Below are 23220 nucleotides of genomic sequence, written 5' to 3' on the forward strand. Positions count from 1 at the left end.
ATATTGTTTGGCATTTCCTTTAGAAAATTGAATGTTTGTTTTTTGCATAAACGTACTTAGTGCGGTTTGACGTACGACCATGTGTTGTGTTGTTTAGAGTGTCATAAAAAATCAATTTCCTCACTTCCTCTACACTCCAAAAGTAATTTAAACTCCAAATTCCAGCATACTAAATTTATCGGTTTATCCAAAATTCAAATTGTACCAAATTTAGTGTCATTTAGTGCACTTGGTAAGAAATTTCCAAAACATCGTACATACCCCAATTCTACACCTCAAGAGTGATTCCAAGTCAAAATGTCAGGATTTTCGCTCTACCTACATATCTAAATTCTACAATAAAGTAATAATATTATTTCCAGATTTCAGTGTTCCAGCTGATAGGCTCCAAATATAGTACCACATAGTACTTTCCGTACACAAAAGTAGAGTAACTTCGGGTAATGTGGACCACCATTTTCTTTTTTTGATATTGTGGGCGTACCAACGGTGAAAAATAAATACAAATTGTTTTCACAGCATGGTAGATTTGTTGGCTAATTATATTCCAGGTCAAAAATTATATATATTTGTCCATAAAAATGTTATTGCATTATATTTCAGAAAACTCTAAACGGCAAATAAAAATAACTTGGCGGGTAATGTGGACCAGTATGTGTTGGTAATGAGGATCAGTAAGTTAAAGGTAGGTTGTGGATTTATTGTGATAAATTTCAATTTATTGCACACTTGGGTAACAATGAATGCAAAAATATATGGGTCCATGTTTTGGAATAGCCCCCATTTAAGGGTACCACCCCATTTGCGGTATTTTGAAGGTCCTTGCTTCATTATCCAACCGAGGCACCTATAATTTCGGATATCGAGTTTTCAGAGGATAGAATACCTCCTCGCATATTAAATGCCCCCTTGTTTCGAACTCGTCCTCATGAAAATGTCCCACTTTTTTATAGTGGTCCACATTACACGACATTGAATATTTTTATTTAAAAATAATTATCGGCTTCAAAAATGAATAAAAATTAAAAATTACCGAAAGTAATTACAGATAAACGTTTATTTTTGTTAAAGAAAACAAGAAAGCCACATAACCTCTTTATATTCGAGAAAAACAAAATGTTCGACTATTTTACAAAATCGTTCGACTATTGTGCTAAAAAATTTTCAAATCACACTTTTACAATCAGAGCTACATTTTCACCTACTAAATTTTCAACATTGCTATTATTTATTAAAAACCAAGTTTGATGTTTGTTTTCACTAATTAGGAAAACATTTATCAAGGCGGCATTGGCATACTTCAAGCATTTTCTTAGATATGGGGGGTGGTCCACATTTGACGCATGGTCCACATTACCAGAAGTTACTCTACACTCTTACATGTTAATTTCAAATTTCAAGATTCCAGCTTCATCCGTTACTCCAAATTCAAATTGTACCATTTTTAGTACTGCTTAGTACTTTTCGTTTACATGAGTACACCCTTCCAAAACCACCGCATTTTTTATCGCATATTTATATCATTTTATATTGATTCGCATTCCAAATTTCAAGCGTATAGCTCTATCCATTCAAATGGTACGATATTGAATTATATTTAGTACATTTTCGTACTTTTCGGATACTTAAGTTCGAAATTCCAAAAAAACTCTTTAGGACATCTATCCAACACAACATCAGTAATACTCATTCCAAATTTGAGAGTTCTAAATCCACTGGTTCACCAAACACAAATATTTGCCATTCTAGTTTGAATTTCAAAAAAACACAGCCTTATCTAAAACTTTCGGACTAAGATTGACCCTCACCCAAAATTTCAAGATTCTAGCTTCAGACGTTACGTCTGGGCTTTGATGAATCGTTCAGTCAGTCAATAACTTTACTCTTTTATTCGTATAGATAACACGAGTTCCTCTTATAAAAAGTCCATAAGTTATCCACTACATATGACTAAAATTAATATTAAAATCACAATTATGTAGTCTGAAGTTTACTTTTTTTTCTAAGACCCCATTTTTGTTTCCTAAAATTTCAAAACACGTGTATAAAGTGCTATATTTTTCTTTTGAACCTAGAAACCACCTGTTCCATTAATATATTTATTACAAAAACAACTATTACAAATCTATCCACAAAGCAACGAAAAACTCTTATTTCAACAATTTTCCCATAGATACTGCTGGTGCTGACATGACATGAAAATACAATAATTTTCTTTTACACTTTCCCATTTTTAATGATCGTAAAACCATTAACAAAAACAAGAATACCCAATGCTGCAATCTCTGTCTCTCACTCGCTACGTATCTTTCTAAATACACTTAAAGTCGAAATTATGACTTCCGATCTGAAAATCCAATTACACTTTAGAATATCTGTGTGTGTACGTGTGTACACATCCTCCTCGGTTTGGCCTTCATCATTCATGTGTTTGTACTTAACAACATCCGCATTTGTGGTGGTGATTTGTCAAATAACATCATTACCACATATTTTAACTCTTTCTTTATGTTTTTTTTTGTTTTGGTATTTCCTCCGGAATGCTTTCTTAGCCAACATTCTAGATAATTTTCAACACTAAAAGAATCTCAAATACAAAAACGAAACAGAAGAAAAAGAAATGATCTCCATGGGGACGGAAAAAAACACCGTAAATAATGAATGGAGATAGTGTATGGAGAGAATTGTCTGAAGAATGTATGGCTCACCTTAGATGCGAACAAACACACATAGATGAAGACAAATAAAAAAAGCTGCTCCCTAGCTAACCTTTTCAAACATCACAGCTAAATGTCAATCTATATGAAATGTACTTCCGTCTTTATTTCCGCTTTGGAATTTTCAAAAGAAAGCTAAGACATTTCGTTTCGAAGAGAAACAAAAAAAAAAATCGTAATGAATGTAAACAAAGCAACAAGTGTTTGAGATAGGCTGCTGTATTATCCCAGTAGGAATTTGTTTCCAAAATGAAAATTTACTGTAAATGGATGTTCTTGCGAATGTGGTTCAATCAAAATTATTATAATACTATGAAAATTTCTTCTATATAATACATGTGTTCTGTCTTATGTAAGTTCCTCCTGTCTATCTATATACCTATCCTATCTTCTATATAGATCTAGGCAACAAACCTTTCGGGGAGAGTTCGCCATAAGGTTTGTTGTCTTATATCTTCCTGCATAAGGTGGACTGTATATTAAATTTTTCATTGCGTTTGCAAAATCTCGAAATATTCACCGGAGACCCTCTAAAGTATATATATATATATATATAGTCGGAATAACATTTTATGTCGATTTATGCATGTCGGCCTGTCTGTCTCTCTGCTCGTCTGTTGAAATCACAATAGCGATCGCAATATTTAAGATCAAGCTCCAAAATTTTGCACAGACATTGCTGGAATCCCAAGGATGTTTTGTATGTCAAATGGGATATATCGGTGCACGTTTGGTGTAGATTCTAAATAACGTTACCCCAATATATATTCAGTATTTTGTGGATTTTGGGCACGTTTTTCAGCCGAATTGGCTATAATTTAGTATTTTTAATATTGACCCAAGCTTCAGGGTAGACCCCTCACGACGTTACCCCTAATATTCGATATTTTGGGAATTCTGGACAGGTTTTCCAACCGAATTGGATGTAATTTCGTATTTTCCGTTCTCATTGAATAACACATAGCCGTACCAAAAATTATTAATATTGACCCAAGTTTCAGGGTAGCCCGCATATAACGGTACCCCCAATATTCGGTATTTACCCCCAATATTCGGTATTTTAAGGATTTTGGACACGTTTTCCAACCGAATATCAATATTAATAATTATTAATGCGGAGATGTGGTGATACGGTTATGGAAACTCAAAATAGTATTAGTTCAACCGAATTGGCTGTAATTTGGCATTTTGTATTCTCATTGGCTGTCAAATCTCACTACCAAAAAATATCAAGATTGATCCCCGTTGTATTAAAGCCCCACTATTAGATAGGAATACCCAATGCTACAATCTCTGTCTCTCACTCGCTACGTATCTTTCTAAATACACTTAAAGTCGAAATTATGACTTCCGATCTGAAAATCCAATTACACTTTAGAATATCTGTGTGTGTACGTGTGTACACATCCTCCTCGGTTTGTACTTCCGTCTTTGTTTCCGCTTTGGAATTTTCAAAAGAAAGCTAAGACATTTCGTTTCGAGGAGAAACAAAAAATCGTAATGAATGTAAACAAAGCAACAAGTGTTTGAGTGAGGCTGCTGTATTATCCCAGTAGGAATTTGTTTCCAAAATGAAAATTTACTGTAAATGGATGTTCTTGCGAATGTGGTTCAATCAAAATTATTATAATACTATGAAAATTTCTTCTATATAATACATGTGTTCTGTCTTATGTAAGTTCCTCCTGTCTATCTATATACCTATCCTATCTTCTATATAGATCTAGGCAACAAACCTTTCGGGGAGAGTTCGCCATAAGGTTTGTTGTCTTATATCTTCCTCCATAAGTTGGACTGTATATTAAATTTGTCATTGCGTTTGCAAAACCTCGAAATATTCACTGGAGATCCTCTAAAGTATATATATATAGTCGGAATAACATTTTATGTCGATTTATGCGTGTCGGCCTGTATGTCTCTCTGTTCGTCTGTTGAAATCATAATAGCGATCGCAATATTTAAGATCAAGCCCCAACATTTTGCACAGACATTGCTGGAATCCCAAGGATGTTTTGTATGGCAAACGGGATATATCGGTGCACGTTTGGTGTAGATTCTAAATAACGTTACCCCAATATATTCGGTATTTTGTGGATTTTTGACACGTTTTTCAACCGAATTAGCTATAATTTAGTATTTTTAATATTGACCCAAATTTCAGGGTAGACCCCTCACGACGTTACCCCTAATATTCGATATTTTGGGAATTCTGGACAGGTTTTCCAACCGAATTGGATGTAATTTCGTATTTTCCGTTCTCATTGAATAACACATAGCCGTACCAAAAATTATTAATATTGACCCAAGTTTCAGGGTAGCCCGCATATAACGGTACCCTCAATATTCGGTATTTTAAGGATTTTGGGCACGTTTTCCAACCGAATATCAATATTAATAATTATTAATGCGGAGATGTGGTGATACGGTTATGGAAACTCAAAATAGTATTAGTTCAACCGAATTGGCTGTAATTTGGTATTTTGTATTCTCATTGGCTGTCAAATTTCACTACCAAAAAATATCAAGATTGATCCCCGTTGTATTAAAGCCCCACTATTAGATAGGTCAGATTTTATCGAATGTATGCTGGTGAAAGAAATGCCCAAGGATGACTCTATCTCACGGTATGTTACATGAAAATCTTAAATTATCATTTCACGCACGTCATCATAGAGCTATGGTAAAATAAGGTCCTTTTGAATATTTTCTGCCAATATGTATTTTTCGGTCTCAGAACACATAGTGATTGAAAAATAAGTCTATATCAGACCTACATCGACATACATTTAAAAATTTCGGCGAACTAATTTTTTTACCCTTCCGAAATGTCAAATTAAGCCTCATAAGCTGCAACTTAGTGCCATGATCTCGAAAATAAGTAAAGCGGACTCACGGTTCTAAAAAATACATTTTATGTTTCCATAGCACATGATTAATGTCCCTAATTACAAAAAAAAAAAATAAAAGCCTCAAAGGATGTGATGCTGAACCAAAAAAATTCAAATAGCATTAGAACCAAACAATAACTAAAAAACAAAAATGAAATTACTTTCCCCACACTTGAAAACAATACAAAACACCTGTTCTGAAAAGAATAAAACAACAACAACAACAACAACGCAACGACAGAGTGCAAAGCAAACAATCTGTTCAAACAACAGCAACTATAGCCAACCATATGCAGCATCAGCCTTTTGTTTTGCCCTGGAGGTCATAAATCATCTGGAATCTTCTATGATTTTTTTTCTAAGTTGTGTTGTAGGTTAACGTAAGAGTGCCTGTCTGATGTTAGAGGTTCACTGGATGGCTGACAGACGAACATTGCCATACATGGCAATATCAATGACATCAATTTTCTATGGCTAAACAATTAATACATGACGAGACGAACAGACAGACAGACGTAGGGACGGACGGACGGACGAACAGATAACAACAAACAAAAAAGACCAATTTATGCAGAGACAACCTTCAAACTGCATTTCCAATGCATTTTCAAATGTGAACCGGAACTGAAGATAACAAACAGATGGCACCTTTACCCACCTACAGACATACGGACAGACACTATGGTGCTGAGCCTCAGTCGAACAGTTGTTCCAAATACCAACCACAATAAGGTGAGGAGGAAACGACATATACACCACCACCAACGACACACACACTCTGGCTGTTAGATTACAATCTATTAAAAAGATGTTTAACTGAGATTTACAATAGAGAGAAGGAAGACAAATGGAAGCATACACACACAAAAAGAACATAGGTTGGACAGACAGGTTACATGCGATGTTTCTTTTAATTTTAGTAGGGAGTAAACAGCACACACACTTGCTGCACTTTGCAGTACTTATCTGATATAATGAGGAGGCGTTAATACACATCCACACAAAAAGGGAATATCAATTCCAACAATCTGTCAGATATAACACATGTCCATGTACAAAGCCAGGAATGGGAATAATGTCAGGGTGAGATTCTATATAAAAATTTGCTCTACAATTATGTAGATCAACAATTGATGTTTTTGGACAAATTTAGAAAATCATAGTCTTGATTTTCGACAACATTTTTAATGATTTCCTAACCTGTTTGAAAATTGTTTGGATTTGGCATCCCTAAATTGATCCATAGCCTGCAGTATATTGCAATTTTATTTGTGTCCTTTGTGGAGACAAATATGTCGTTCTGTCAAAATCATATTCACTGGAGACAGGTGCTAAAGGTTGCCACTACAATAATGTAATTGGTTTATGCAAGGACGAAAACATAAGGATAGTTAGTAGTAGGGTGACATTTGCTGAGATGAGTTCTATTGATAAATGGTATTTCATACATGTGGAAAGAATAAGTAAAAATTATGTTCGACCTGGCCGAACTTTTTATATCCTCTACCATGTACTGCTCTTTACATATTTCTTTAAAATGTCGGGATCCTTATATGAAGATAATTTCATTGCAAATTGTCTGCTAGTAGGATGGGTGAAAACGTCGGGTCTTATAAGGAGACACTATCATTGAAAATTGTCTGCTAGTAGGATCTGTACTCTTAGAAAATTAAATACCAGATTACAGCCGCAGAGGTTGGAAACTAGGCTAGAAACTTTAAAATAGCAAATAGATCATTTTCTGCACACATGTAAACCAGCCTCCGAATCCATGAAATGGAAAAATTATACCACATTCGATGGGAAAATTTGCCCAAAACATTTCTAATGCCGAAAATTAGGCGATACTGTTATATGGAAACTATACCAAAATATTGACCAATATACTCCATTTACTATACAAAACATCCTAGGAGTAAAGTCAGTGCTCCATAGAGCTATGCTTCTGGCCTGATGCCTTGCATTTCTTTGTTCCGTATAGTGGTTTCCGAAAAATTTCGGCCGCAAAATTGGTCTTCCCAAAATTGGTAATTGGTAAGTAATGAAATTTGATACCTGGTATGATTTCCTGGTATGGGCTAAAATTACGACCTCTATCGTAATTCGACATTTTATTCTGAGCAGGTTGACGAATCTTCAAAGATATTGAGGTTATATTCCCCACATTTTCACCAGTCATAAAGATTTGTTGTTGTTCATTTTTTGACTTTCTTCGAGAACCTAAGACAAACCAAACCAATTCTGATGTACCAATCGAAATTGGGCGACCTGTTTTTGTAAGACGACCTTTCCGAAAAAAACAAATATTTTGTTCATGCCTTTACAAATGATTTGATATAATTTCTAAATGAAAAATGTTCATCTTCAGATTTATGCAATGTGATGCAACGCGCCGTCAGATAGGCGCACACGCGTTGTAAAGCACGCTTAACCAACAAACTCAAGCGTGTTAGATATTCCATGTAGGCGTCCATGAAGATTAGTTTACATGATCCACTCATTTGAGGTCATTAGAGCTGTTTGACATCTTTTGTTTCAAAACAAAAAATAAAACAGAAACAGAAATTTACAAAAAATACAGGTCTAGATATTCAATATCTTCATTTTGTTTTTCTTTTTCTGGGCATTGTCATGGTACCGGAAGTAGAGGAAGTAGATGATTCTACAAGAAAATATGTGTGTGCGTAATATTATTGATGCACAGAAATACAAAGACGTATTATTTCCCAAGAATAAAAGTAGATTTTAGATTTTAGAATAGATTATGATTTCTCTTTAAGAAAAAAGTATCGTGATGATACTTTTTTTGGGATGATTTTACTTCTAGAAAGGTCAATATTGTTTTGTAAAAGAGGGGCTCATTTAAAATACCTAAAATCATGATTTACTATGATAAATTGGTGCCAGGAGAAACCCCAAAACAATTCAGTTGGAAAGTTGGGTAATTGGGAATGCAGCGAAATACTCCAAAGACAAAAATAGTGGGGGCTATAACAAAATGAGGACAGATGTTAATAAATGTTGGTAAGAAGATCGACAACGCAAAATATCAAGTTATACTAACATTCCCGATGTCATAAAAATGCCGAATAATGAGACGAATAATTTTATGGGAGCTACCCCGAAACTTTCATCCTAAAATAAAATTAGAGCCATTATGTGCCCAAAAAAGGTGTTGGTACCCAATGATACACCAATAAAACAAACAAGTAAAGACGATAAGTTCAGCCCGGCCCTCCACCATTAGTATGACAATTAAAATATCTAAAATAATTGGGGACTCCTAGAAGAAAACTCATGATATGATAGGAACTTGAACATTCTAAAAATAGCGTGGGAAAAGGTTTGCTGGAACTTTTAAAATAACTAATAGTGGAGCTACCGTTATATGAAGCTATAATAAAACGGAGATCAATATTGTAATTATTTAGTAGTTAGATTTGACAGCCAATGAAAATACAACATATCCAAAATTATCAAAATATTAATAATTTTCAGTGCGGAGATGTGGTGCTAACGTTATGAAAACTCAATTACAAAGTTACAGCCAATTTGGTTGAAAAAAGTGTCAAAAATTCCAATATCGGGGGTGTCATATTATTGGGGTTTCCCTTAAACATAGGTCAATATTAAAAAAAATAGTACGGTAATGAGTAAAATGAGAACCCAAAATACCAAATTACAGCCAATTCGGATGGAAAATCTGTGCAAAATCCCCTAAATGGCGAATACTGGGGTTACCGTTAAATGGAGACTACCCCAAACATCCGAGGAGTACAAGCAATATCTGTTAAAATTTTCAGAGCTCTATCTTAAATATTGCGATGTTTATCGTGATTTCAACAGACGGACAGACAGGCAGGGTGACGGACAGGCAGGTTGATGGACAGACAGATGGACACGCGTAAATCGACATAGAATTTTATTCTGATAATATATGGTGAATATTTCGAGTTTTTGTAAATTAATTAATTACAGCCAATTCAGTTAAGAAAGGAATTCAAAATCTTCAAAATTCCGATTATGTTGGGGGTAGCGTTATATGGGGGGCCATTCTAAGACGTGGAGCGATATGTAAGATTCTGAATAGCAGACATCTTTGGAGTATTAGTATTTAATGCGAAAAAGCTCTATCTTAAGTATTGTGTGATTTTAACAGTGATACAGACGGACGGACATGTTTAACTCGACATATAATTTAATTGTGATCTAGTCTTATTCTTTATGGGGTCTCCTCCGGTAATTATATCGAGGTATTGCAAACGGAATGACAAATTTAGTACTTTATACTGAAGGATGTAGCAATTGTAGCTTCGAGTGTAGGATTTTTTGATTGTCAAACGTGACAAGGTCCTTTATAATATCTACAAGGGGTTGTAAACCTTATATGAAGGTATGGACTTATATTAGTTTATCCTCTGAGCCTATATCAAACCATAGACCTATGTTTTCTAGCATTACTCAAAGAACTCCGCGAACCCCAAATACCAAAATGAATATTTCTCTCAATTTTAAGATGGAAGGAGGAACACATATGCCAGACTATCTGTTCATCAACAATCTATGCGTAATTTGTAAAACCATTTATGTACCATTCATAGATAAATTCAAATTAGTTTCATTAAATATTCCATATAAACAAAAAACCAACCCTTTCATTCTCTTCCCGACAGTTGTATGGAGGTGTCGTTTCCCCTCTGCCATTCATGTGCGTAATTCCCACGCTTCTTTATCGTGCATGTGTGTGTCTGCCTATGCATGTATAGGGGATTTCTAATTTATGGAGATTTAAAAAGACGAATTTAGTTTGCAAAGGCTTATTTGTTAATATTCTGTTGCCTTAAAGAACTTCTTACCCACTCCCCTGTTTAAATCACATCATACGAATATGCATGTATGTGTACAACACATACATATGTACGTACGTATGTGAAAGGCTTACAATCGGAATAATAAATACCCTTATGTAATGACAGTGGCTGCTGTAATAACAGACACAAAAAAAGGATATTACGCGAAATCTTCTGTTGTCGTTGTGCCTTTATGTTCAAGCGTCTTAGTAAAGGATTTATTTTTCAAATCTGGAAAACATCGTATTTCTTTTGTTTAAACTTGGATGAAATCTGAACCAGTATTTTTTGAGAAAAGGGGGTTATAGGGTTTTTAAAGGACGGAGACGACATAAGAGAGAGATCATAAATATGCAGGTGTATATTTTTTGCTGTGATTGCAAAGGGACTTTTGAATATTTTGAAATTTAGGTCATGGCACTTCATCTCGAAAAAAATGAAAATGTTGTTTTCTTTTTTTTTTAAGAAGAGTTGAATTGATATGGTACCCTCACTAACAACAGGTAGTTTCAATAAGGCGACAACAATACTACTACATTCGTATAGCCAACGAAAACATATGATAATATTTACTTCCGTTTTTTATTGTTGTCTTTCGTTTGGTCTGGGACCCTTACACGCAACAGCCAAATTAGATAATTTTTCTACCGGTCGCTTTTTGTTCCTGTCTTTGTGGTTCTCATTGCCTTTATAAATTCAACTGCACGGATTACTTCCGTTTTGTTGGTGACCAGTGTTTTTATATTGCTCTCTCCCTCTCTCTTTTACACTCGGGCTTACAGCTGCCGTTGTTGTTATGGCAAAGAATTTAAAAATTCCTTTTATGTTTCTCCTGCTGCTGCTGCTGGCAATGTGTTTATATCCTCTACTTTGTAGTTTAAATGCGGAAGTGAAAAACGGAAGTATTTAGTTTTTGTGTTTGCCAAGGATTAACGCAAACAACAGCAACAACATTCTCAGAGTATGAGACAACGGCGGCTATCATAATCATGGCAGAGCATTTTATAAGGAAGCAGCAAATCACAAACATGTTAGGTATGTAAGGCAAAGGCAAGCAGGCAGGCTGGCTGCCTGACAGTAGAAACTCAAAAATTCCGGAAGTAAATCCACACTTTTTTGTGAGTAGATAAAATTACTTCCGTTTTTGTGATAAAAATACTACACTCAGAAATGCAACAACAAAACTAATGAGAATGAAATACATAAATGTGTCCGGTCACGAAAAAAGTAATTCCCCAAATCTGTATTTAACATATTTTGTTTTTGAAAACCAAAATCCTTCCATGACCTATATACACAAATTGAGAGTGAAAGAGAGAGAGAGAGAGAGAGAGAGTGAATGAAATGTGCCACATAAATACCACTTCAGATTTAAAGAATTAGACACGATGTTATTTCCGGCTAATAAATCTCATCCTAGTTTTGTTTTTCTTCTCTAAAGGCGGAAGTACCACTTAAATGTGTCATTTCCTTTTTGGGATTTGTTGGGACATAAATCAAGCATATTTTTTTCATTTCCAGGCAAGTCCTTTTTTCCATGGGAAATTTGTAATGTTCTTTTTAAAACAATGAGAGTTTGTCATCCTGAATATATTAGGCATACAAAATAGAAGAAACAAACATAGGTTAAAAAGACGTATTGTTTCGGCCGTTGAACTTTTTATATCCTACACCATGAGGTTGGCATTTAAAATTCCTAAAATTCCTATATATGAAAGCTATGTTATCTAAGTGAGTGCCAGAAGGGTTTTTATCCTCTGAGAAATATTAAACTAAAAACTGAGGTCGGATCCTTTATATCGAAATATATGATCGGAACATTTATGTCAAAATATATGAACATTTTTTATACCCTCAACAATGAGATGGACTTCAAATACCTAAAATCGATTTCGAACTGAGTTCGGATCCTTTATGTCGAAATATATGATCGGAACATTTATGTCAAAATACATGAAATGGACTTCATATACCTAAAATCGATTTCGACCAATAGATGTTTAATGCTCTAAAAAAACAAAATACAAAGCAGCCAATTCGCTAGAAAAACGTGTCAAAATTCGAAAAATGCCGAATATGAAGACTACCCTGAAACTTGGGTCAATATTAATAATTTTTAGTACGGAGATGTGCTATACAATGAGACCAAAAAAACAGAATCGCAAAAATACCGAATATTGGGGGTACCGTTATATGGAGCTACCCTCAAATGTGGGGTAGTGTACCGCTATGTGGGAGACACCGTGAAACTTGGGTCAATATTAATAATTTTTGGTACGGATTTCATTGTATAGTCCATTACAATGAAAAACGTGTCCAAAACACCAAAAATAGCGAATATTGGGGGTATCATTATATGGGTACCTAATTTGGTATACGCCAATACGTGGACCGATTTATACCAATTGCAATACCAATGTCTGTGCAAAATTTCAGAGCTATATCTTAAATATTGCGATCTCTATTGTGTTTTCAACAGACGGGCATGCGTAAATCGGCATAGAATTTTATTCGATCAGGAATATATATATACCTTGTGGGGTCTCCGGTAAATATTTCGAGGTGTTGTAAACGGAATGACAATTTTAATATACACCACGCTCCTTATGGTGGAGGGTAAAAAATAGGAGGTCTATTATCTTCTTATTTTCAAGAAAAAGGAAATAAGTAAATAAGCTTCAAATTCGGCCGGACTGAAATTTGTACACCCTCGACCAAATACTTAAAAGGGGTGGACCTTTATCTCCTCTGAGGTTCCGATCCAAATTAACTAAAATATACGGGACATCAATATGGGGGCTAAGTAAAAATATACCTTTATTCCATCCTTTTTTGCAAAGAAGAGTTTTCTTACTAAGAATCGAAAATTCCAAATTACTTGAGTGCATTAAAATACCTAAAATGGAACTAAACATGGTACTAAATTGAAAAATTGTTTATGAATATGTCTTCGCCCTCCAAAAATCGGAAATGCCAACTTACAGAACTTTTTATTGGACCAGACATTTCTATCGGCTACAACCTTCATAATAACAAAAAAATAGAAAGCTTCCGTTATACAAAGTCTGTACGAAAACGAGGTCCGATATATAGCATTTTCAATATCATTCATCCCAGGAATGGTATTAATGTACAAAGGTCTATCTTAAATGATTTTATTCTGTCGATTCCAAACTTCGGAAGTTTATATTTGGCAAATCAATTTTTGGCCCCATAATTAAAATTCCTTTTTTTATGTTAAAAAAAACCTCCAATATTTTCCACAAATAAAAACTCTTAAAGCATCCATCCTCCCTCATATATTTCCTATTTCATTCGGCACGTGATTCCGCACTTAATATATAACTTTGTGACAAATATCCACAATGTTGCAACCCTCTCAATGGTTTGACTTCTTTTATGCAAATATCACAACAGAGTCAATATTGAAAAAATGAAACCCACCCGAAAGTTTCGAATGCAATATCATTGAACGGAAATCGTGTTTAAACAATGCAAAGGAAGAGCTTCCAAAAGATTACAAGGTTTCTTTATTTTATTTCATGCATGTTGTTGTTGCTGTTCGAGGTAGCAACAAACAAACGTGTCATTCGTTCATTTATTCATTCATGCAACCCTTCAGTGTTGTTACAAATTAACTATTCATTCATACCTACCATCAAACGACAACGTGTTGTAGCCAAACAAAAAGCTTATTCTCAATGAATGACACGAATGATTGAATAACTAAGGAATGCTGTCATGCCATGGTAAGGTAATCAAGTTAAGGCGAGGGTAGACATGAAACAAAACAAAAAACGAAAAAAAGAATCCAACAGCAAGTGATATACCAGTTAAACTCTGTATTCCTGCCACACTCCTGCTGCATATGACATTATTTTCTCGTCTTTTTGTTGTTGTTGTAGTAGCAGCAGCTTGTTTGGGATTCTGTTTTCAAATCATAGAAATTCCAGAAATTTTTTTTTGCATCTGAATACCGGAAGTTTTAACTTATTGTTGTTGCCGTCGTCGTTGTTGTTGTTATTATTTTTGTCTTTTGTTGTCAGTGCCCTTTTGCTGGTTGGTATCTGTGTTGCTGCTGGCTGACTGAATGACTGCCTGCATTATGCATAGCTTGAAACTTCTGCGTAGTGTTGCATTGTTTTGCAATTCTGGGCCCAAAGGGGGGAAGTATTGATATTTGTAAAAGAATTCGAAATTGTTTTGTTTGCATTATACCAACAACTACAACGGTTGCCATAGGCCATAGACAACAAACAGCATACCAAAAGTGCATAACTTTTTGCCACAGTTGATGTTCTTGTTGTTGCTGCTGCAACCTTAGGCTGTGAATTTGTTGCGTTGCGGTGAAATCAAATTACAAATGATGCGAACTAAGGTAGACTACTATGGGTATTGAACATGAAATATTATTTTTCTTTATAGGGGGGAGTCTAAATTTAATGTACTTTTTTATTTTTATTTTTCTACAAAAAGAGGTTTTGAGATTTTCCAAAACATTTTTCGGCCACACTGTCCTGTCACTTTCTTGATTTTTACTTTTTTACACAACTATGTTGTCAGGGTAAATAAAAGGTTTTGAGATTTTCCAAAACATTTTTGGCCCACACTGTCCTGCCACTTTCTTGATGGGTAAAATACTGGTTCAAAGTATGTCTATTTTTCGAAATAAAATTTAAATAAAGGTAAATTTTTGACGATCTATAAGCATGCCTATTTTGAAAAAGATCGTTTTTATGGTCCACTAGCCGAAATATTTCGGAATAAAAACCGCAAAAAAAAAATAAAGTTATGTGGTAGTTATACTGCTCCGCTCACTGGTTTTAACATAGCTATCATATAAAAGTCCAATACGATTTCTGGTATTTTGATTGTCATTCCTGGTTTTTAGTTGGTAAATTACTTCTTTGCTTTCAGGGTAGGTCCATATTTTGACATATGTCCCATACATAGCACCCGTTATATCATTTCTTCTAAATAAAATTTCAATAAGAGTACATTATTGCCGTTTTTATTTTCCAAGGCGTATTTTCTAAAAGAAGTGGCGGTAGTTTGCCATTTTGGGCCATTACAGGTACATGTTTTTACATAGCACCCATATAAAAACCCGCCCCATTTTTAGCATTCTAATAGTCTTAGATGAATTTTACAAACCAAGTGCCTGTAATGTACTATCTAGTTTTATCAGATGACAAAAAATATTCTGGTAAATTAAACCTCAGTCTGTAATTTGATATTTGGTTCTTTCAGAGAATAAAAAATCTCTTGGTGACAAGTTACCATAGTTTAGTTTTCATATAAAGGTGCCAATTGATTTTAGGAATTTTGATGTTCATCTCATGATGGAGGCATTATACTTTGACATAAAGTCCATCGTTGATTTTGGGTATTTTGAATAACCACCACTTGTTGAAGTGTATGAAGTAAATTCATATTTTAAAATTGTCTCCAATATACAAGTCCCGACCAATTTTTGTGTGTGTTTAGAATTTTACAACTTTTCCTAATTTGGTGTATTGTTTATTTTTTTTCCAAGTTTTTATACTTAATATATTCTCATTTAGTCCCAGATTTGGAAAGTAACCAATTCAATTACAATGACATCCGGTAACTAAAGGAGGACAGGAAAATCTATAATTTTTGGTTTGTTATTTACCTCACTCCACACTTTTGGGATAACTGAATGATTTAAATGATCTTGAAACGTTCGCAGGATAAAAAACTACATTTTTTAATGTAGGATTTTTAATGAAAAATACCTACACTCCCTTGGAATGCGATCGAATTTTCAATATTGCTAATTATTACAAACATTTCAGCAAAACAAACATAAGACACACTAACCAATGTAGTGGCAACAGCCTCTGAATACAATATAAATAAAAAACAAAACATTAAAATAATATCAAGAAAAAACAACATTTGTTTAAAAAGGGGCACATTCCAATGGTATTAGCTCATCTCATCGTCATGTAGACACGATCATGACCACAAGCATTATAAACATAATGAACAGCAGCAATAATGTTATGCCGGTCTGCCTCGTGAATGCCTCCCTGACTGCCTTCCTTCAATATTACAAACAAAAAATCATTAAGAAGAAATCATCATCATTATCACGATTCTAATGGTGACCACAAAGCTTTCAATACTGGTAGCCTTATTACTGGTCTCAAAAAGTCATGATTTCACAAAACCAATTTTCAATAGTTTTAATTTAGAAAATTTGTTATTTCCTTTATTTCGATAATCTTCAATATTAAATTTGTATTAAAAAATTGCTGTTGTTTTCGACAGAAATAATTTAAATAGCACAAAAGCCAAAACACGCACAATCTCAAAACTAATAATTATGGGAAACCCTGCAAAAAACCAAAAAAATCTTGAAACATAACAACAAGCATACTTCCTTAGCCATGTTTGCTGCATCGGAAGTTATAATTTCTTCACAACCCGCATCAACCATAGCAGAGTAGCATCATCTCACGAGACAAATAACACAGAAATATTATTGAAAAACAAGAAAAAAGGAAAACATCATCATTGCATTATACCATGTTACCGGTTGTTGAGAAGTTGTTTCTTTTTTTCAGATGCTCGCTTGTTGCACACAGTATGGTAAGAACCACAACAACTTTACCGGATATCCGCCATAACAAACAACTACAACTTACAAATTGACTCTTTTGCCAGTATCCACAGCGGAATAATTTTGTATTTTTTTTAATAAAGAAAATAACAATATATCTTGACAGACGATATAGATTGATTTATCTTCTTATTGAAAAATAAGAGAATGTGAAGTTCCACTTTGGAAACAAAATGCACAGTAACAGTAGGCCATGTCTAGGAATAACGAAGGTTGCGACATATATGAATTCTATAAAATAATGCGACCAAAGCTTTTACATTCGAACGAACTCAACTTATAATTCGCCGCCAATTACGATCCGCTGGAAAAAATTTTGATAGCTAGTTCTTATTCCAAAATTTGCTGAGGAAATTCAATGCGATATTGCTTTAAGAAGAAAATTTAAAAATCTGACTAAACAGAGAAAACCGGTTAACACAAATTACAGATATTTATAGACTCGCTATATCAGAATAAGTAAGGCATATGAGTATTAACAAATCAACAAATCAACAATCAACAGAATTCAAATTTTAAATTCAAAATTCGCGATAATTGTAAATCAAAGCATGAAAACGTACATTGTCTATGTGATGGGGTAATTGAAAATTTTCAATAGGAAGTTACCAAATTCCACTCACTCGAGTTGGAAAATTCGTCTAAGACCAATAGCATACCGAAAAGGAAGCGTGACCTTTATATTGGGGCTATGTAAAATCAAGGATCTATATGTCTTTACAGTTCAAATGGAGTTTTATCCACCAATAACGCAAAATGCCAAATTTCGGCCACGTCAGTTGGAAAAATGGGCAAAAAAGGAAAAAGGGGGATCATTGTCAAAACAAGAAAACTAAAACTTAGAATGCCAAATTACACCCACTTCAGTTAAAAATGCACTTGGAACCATGAAAAATATATAATAGGGAGGGACCTTTATTTGAGGGTTATTTTCAAATATGGACCTCTATTGTAAGAACGCGGAATGGCAAATTATAGACGCTTCAGTTGAAAAATGCGCATAAGACCATGACAAATACATGAAACTGGACGGAACCTATATATGGGACCTGTGTAAAAATATGGATCTATATTTTAGATATTTTTCGTAGAGTGCACAGGGTGTTAAAATATGAACTAAATTTGTATGCAAAGAACATGGAATGACAAATTCTAGGCACTACGGTTGGAAATGCGGCCATGATTTGAATGGGGCCTATATAAAAATATGGATACTTTTTTTTACATTTTTTTAATTTTTTTCCTTGAAGTTTGTTTCTTACCCACCTAGAACCCAGAATGCCAAATAACAGTTACTTCGGTTGAATGATGAGCCTAAGGACGTAAAAGAAATTCCTAATAGGCGTGGAAGTTTCGTATGAGGGCTATTTCAAAATATTGGTTCTATATTGAAGATTTTCTGCCAAGAAGATTTTTAGCCCCCAATAAACTAGTAATCTCTCTTTGGACCTGATTGACAATTATCTAGGAAAAAGTTCTTTAACCCACCAAGAATCCACAATAAAATAATAAAAATTATGTTTATTCTGAAAATGGGACATGAATTATTCCATTTTAAATAGTTAGCTTCCTATTGCAATTTCCAAAGACTAGCCAGGGGTGTCAGATGAATATTCCAAATTGTTACAAGCGGAATGTACATAAACACGTGCCGGAAGAACCAGTTCGAATTTACAATACTTCTTAAGCAAGCCTTTTGGACAAGTGCGATAGAAACGGCACCCTTTTTTTGCGACCTGGCCCTCATTTTTGTACCCTGATCGGAAAAGTTTCGTTAGCTATGTGAATGCTACTATAGAAGAAAACTAGACAACAGTGCATTGATGAGAATGCCTTTGACATTTCATGTAAAAATTACAGAAAGTCTTAATGGAGAAATCTTGCAGAAATCTTCAAGTGGCAAAAGTCGTTAAAAAAATTGTAATCCAGATTTAAAAAAATGAGATAGATATCCCCAATATGTCTCCCATTAAAAATATCAATAAAGCCATTCTTATATCAAAAAAAAAGTGTTCTGTATACCGATCATTTATATATAATATTTTTAAATGGAAAAGAAAATTAAATCACAAAATTGCAACTCCGACGTGGAACGTGATGTCGTGGTCAGTGTCATTCAGCATAAGTTGAAACTTAATGGTCAAACCAAAAAATGACTTTGGCTTGTGGTGGTGTTTTTTGTTCGTGCTGATGAACATGAACAACGCGTCCACAATAATGAAGATCAAAATAATAACGATGATGATGATGATAATGATTATGGCGATGGTCAACTTAAGTGCCATTAATGGAATTAAGGCAAACACCAGTAGCAAGCCATTCCATTCACATTAAATGTGGCAGCAACAGGCTAAAGAAGAAATTCATTTAGTTCGGTTCGTTTTTTTATTTTGGGTTTTTGGCTTCTAGGGTATTTTTCCAATACATGGATTTTTGTTGTTGGTATTGTTTCTTTTTTTCGTTAAAAATTACTATACTTAACAACGAGGAAGGCCCAAAACGAAACACATACATACATATGTGAATATATTCGATTTATATGATTATATGTATATTTTATGACCGACAAACAGATATACGGACAACGGAGTTTAACGTACAACACAAGTCAACTGCCACTGCTACCGGTGTTACGTCCAACAACCATATAATGACCATCATTAACATACATAGAGACCCTCAGACAAAAATGAAGAAAATAATGAAACATATAAACATAAGATGAACATCAGCAACAGCTCCAACAACCTAGAGGCAAAGCCATCGTTTACCAATGGAAATCCAAATGTTTGAAGTAGAAAAAGGTAAAACCCGTCCTAATCATTGATTTCCATGTGGTGACCACGTTGTTATTGATGATGAAGATGACAGAAAAAAAGCGAAAACAAAAAGACGATTATGGTGACCATGGTGTCGAAGATGATAGTAAGCATAGCTTGGGGTTCTGAAGCTTAGGAGTAAACATTTGGAAGTTTTGTAAATGATTTTTACACACACACATATATATAAACAATCAAAAAATAATATCATACAAGAATTTCCATTTCATAAACATTCCACTAAACCACGATAATGACAACCATCTCCGTTTAACAAAGTGACAAATACATTGCATACCTTAAGGGGCAACACGACAATAACCATCAGTGATGTTCACATGCTTATATTTAGGCGATTATTTATTAAAAACAGCTGATAAATCTATTTATTTTTCACAATACTTATCTTGAAAGTGCTCTAAGAAATCTTTAGATTTTTAAGGGTTTGTGTTTGTTCAAAAAAATAAAATGGTAAACATTTTGAAATATATCGTAATATGTTTTATATAAAATCATACCTTTTAATATAAACTATTCAAATAAAGCTATGAAATATTTAATTCTGTCTCAAATTTAAAAATATTTTCATTGTTAAATTGTATTTTCATATAAAATTCTAATTATTGCTGTAATTATAATTATTAATATTTACAAATCCAAAAAGTTACCTTTAATCCTGAACATAACCTACATCTGTATACCTGTAAATATATAAGTGTGTGTGTTGATATTTTATCTATGAACAAAAAAATCTCCTACTATATTTAAACTTAATGCACTGTTATAAAAATAACATTACTATGTATGAAAAAAATGTATACTACACTTAAGGACCCTATAAGGATCCTTGTTATTTGATTTTAAAGTACTTTACGGAATGTGTGCAAAAAATAACTGTCCCCCATAAAGAAACTATTTGAACAATGTTAAATATTTGTATTTTATTTAAATTGAACTTTTCTTGGTTTTTGGTATATAATGCACACATAAACAGGGTGCTATGTGTGCTTGTATGTTTAGAACATTTTGTTGGTGAAAACTTAATTCTACAGTATGTTAAAAAAGTGTCAGATTTATATATCTGTAAAGATCATTAAAAGGCAGAAGACAATACATCGAAGAGGTCTTCATTAAAATATTAAAATATATTACCTTTTAAATAATGGTTTTCAAAATTGCTATGGGTGTATGTGCGGGTCAATTGAATATTTCTCTGACTTACACATAGAAAACAGCTGGGGGGAGGTACCAGAAGGAGTGGACCAATGGTCTCATCTTCGGACTCGATTTATATATACTGAAAATGTTGACCATTTGTGGTTCAATTCTTCGGGTTTGGTTCGAACCGCTTAGACCGTTAGCATAAAATTAATTTTCAGCAAAATGTTGACCATTTTGTGTGGGGAGGTATCAGAAGAAGTGTACTCATCTTAAAACTTGAACTATGGAAGAAATATTACGATGTGCAAACTTTGAATGAAATCGGTTATTCCCTTCGAGAGTTATTGTGCCCACTAGCCGGCAGGACATCTGTAAATCGACTCCAAATTATCTGAAACGGATTTGGTCCCAAGAAACATTTGGTCTGAAACCAGTATTTTTTGCATTTACCCTCATTAGCCATAAAGTTGATTGTATAAAAATAATAAGTTGATAAGATATTGTCTTCAGAAGAAACAAATGTCCCTCTGAAAGTGTAATTGCCAATTTCAAAAACTCATGACGATATAGCTTATTGATTTCAGAAGCGCCGGAGACGTGTTTTTATTAACCGGGACCTTTATATTGGGTCTTTGTCATTGCAAATTGTCTGTCTATAGTTTTTTTTGTTTAAAGAAATGGTATTATATTCAAAATTGTAAATATGAGTCCCACCCTCTAAGAATTTGCAATATAAAATTATAGCCCTTTCGGTTGGAAAAATGTGGGTAAAAAGATTAAAATGTGGAAAGTGGGGCGGTGACGAAGTACACAATACCATGATTGGACATGTTCTCTATAAAATTATGTGGGAGATTTTGGGCCTTGGGTCTCCTTTAAAAAATACGTGTACCAATAAACCGAAAAAAACTGTAATCTACAGGTTCCTTGGTGATATCACCTTCGGGACTAAACATGGCGAATATCTTCCTTTATTCTTCAACTCTTCCAACTACATAGCATTTAAAATCTTAAAGAATCTGTTTAGATCGTCTTTACGATGGCGTACACCCTTCAGGATACATGTAAATCTAGAGACATTTTACAGATAATTGAACACACCCTCCTCTAACTTTCCTGTCTCAGGCGCCACTACACAAACAAAACGCATTCAAGGATATTTAAAAATATCTACAAAATTCTCCTTTAAAAAAATAATTCTTATACACTTTTTAAACACTGTATTATCTTTTTTCCTCTTTTCATTAGACTATTTAAATATTTAAAGTTTTGTAAATTGTGTAAATATCATGACCCTTTTTGGCATGGTAACTCAATGAGCCGAAATACATTGTGGGACATTTATTTACTATCATCGTCTGATACCTAAAAATGGTAAAAAAAGATGTTTTAAAAGAATACTCCGGAGAAATCACGTCCATTCATATTTGCCTTGTGCTAAAAGAAATACACCCCAAAAAAATAAAGGTCCATTTATTTGACACTTTACGACCAACACACACATCTAACCTCCTTTTTTCCGGTGATAAAAGCTATTCTTGCTTAAGAGTGGTTGTAAAACTTAACAAAAACAAAATGTGATATCGCATTTGCAAGTGAATAACTTAACATATGTAAATACATACCGACAAAAATCTACACATGTGTACATAAAGCTTACATATATACAGATAACATGTTGAATATTTCAACAAATGTAATCCCTCTGACCAGGGTACAAAAACGAACAGACACAGGTTTGGTAGAAATAGTCACAAAGATGGTTATCATTGTGTTGTAGAACAACAACAATAACACAACATGGACATGATTGACCATCGTTGTAACTGTTGTTGTTGTCGAGGTTTTTCTTTGTATTCTAAAATTGGAATTTGAAATAAAATTCCATGTAAAATCACAAAGCACATAAAACGCCCTCCTGTCCTCCACAGGATACCTTTCACATTTTGTATAGAATTTTATTAAAAATGTGCCATTGAAAATTACAATACATGATTTTATTTGCATATCAAACATACAACATGTCCCACGCGCCACTCATCACATCTCGGCTGAAGTGGACAACAAATGTTGTTACATTTTCATTAAAAGTTATTTTTAAAATTCACAATTTACAATGGTGATATAATAGAAAAT

At 33.8% G+C, this 23220-nt stretch overlaps 1 protein-coding gene across 1 annotated transcript in view; it reads left to right on the top strand.

Moving 5' to 3' along the window:
- Window positions 1-23220, top strand: part of LOC133326158 (protein giant-lens) — a 44355-nt gene that overhangs the window by 19178 nt on the left and 1957 nt on the right. The gene's annotated exons all lie outside the window — the stretch shown is intronic.

This window comes from Musca vetustissima, unplaced genomic scaffold, assembly GCF_032173495.1.
Source record: "Musca vetustissima isolate MV318-11 ecotype Yass unplaced genomic scaffold, APGP_CSIRO_Mvet_v1 utg41848, whole genome shotgun sequence".
NCBI lineage: Eukaryota > Metazoa > Arthropoda > Insecta > Diptera > Muscidae > Musca > Musca vetustissima.